This window comes from Penaeus monodon, chromosome 19 (genome assembly GCF_015228065.2).
Source record: "Penaeus monodon isolate SGIC_2016 chromosome 19, NSTDA_Pmon_1, whole genome shotgun sequence".
Lineage (NCBI taxonomy): Eukaryota > Metazoa > Arthropoda > Malacostraca > Decapoda > Penaeidae > Penaeus > Penaeus monodon.
In genome coordinates, this window is record NC_051404.1 from 34,417,879 (window position 1) to 34,418,517 (window position 639).

Consider the following 639-nt stretch of genomic DNA (forward strand, 5'->3'; position numbering starts at 1 on the left):
GCACTCATAAACACACAGAAAGACGTAACCAAAACAAGCTCGGAAAAAATCAGCCATAAAACAAACCAGCACTGTTGATGTGTTTGCTCAGCCATTTCCCTTGCAATAAGCAGAAGATCCGTGTTCTTCCGCATTGTCTCCGCTGTGACCTCGCGCCAGACGGGGTCACTGACCTCTCTCGACTCAAGTAATCATTTACTCATCGTATAGAACTCTTTTACTAATTCCAAATCAGATTTTTCGTCACTCATTAGACTCGTGTTTCGTATATTAGTTAATTTGTACTCATTCACTCATTCGTCCGTTCTTTAATTCAACCCTGGTTTTCATTTCCTCATAAACCTCTTTTCCTCCCTGACTGGAATAATTTTCATCCTGGCTTTTTCCTCATTCTCTCACTCAGTTGACTCATTTTTTATGTCCCCTTCAAACTGGACTCCTCGACTCGTTTTCCTCCGGCATTTGACTCATTCACTCACCAGTTTCGCCTGGGAAGATGAGAGTCTCTTTGGAGATTGATCATGAGTTTTCGTGTTCGCGGCGGTCGATGGCGACTTTGATTTCGTGTTTCATGCGGGGTCAGTGCGCGTGCTGTCTTCTCTGTCTTCTCTCTGCAATTCCGTCGGTAATTTGATTGTC

At 43.8% G+C, this 639-nt stretch overlaps 1 protein-coding gene across 1 annotated transcript in view; it reads left to right on the plus strand.

Moving 5' to 3' along the window:
* Positions 1 to 639, plus strand: part of LOC119585398 (crustacean calcium-binding protein 23-like) — a 43,577-nt gene that overhangs the window by 22,562 nt on the left and 20,376 nt on the right. The window lies entirely within an intron of this gene.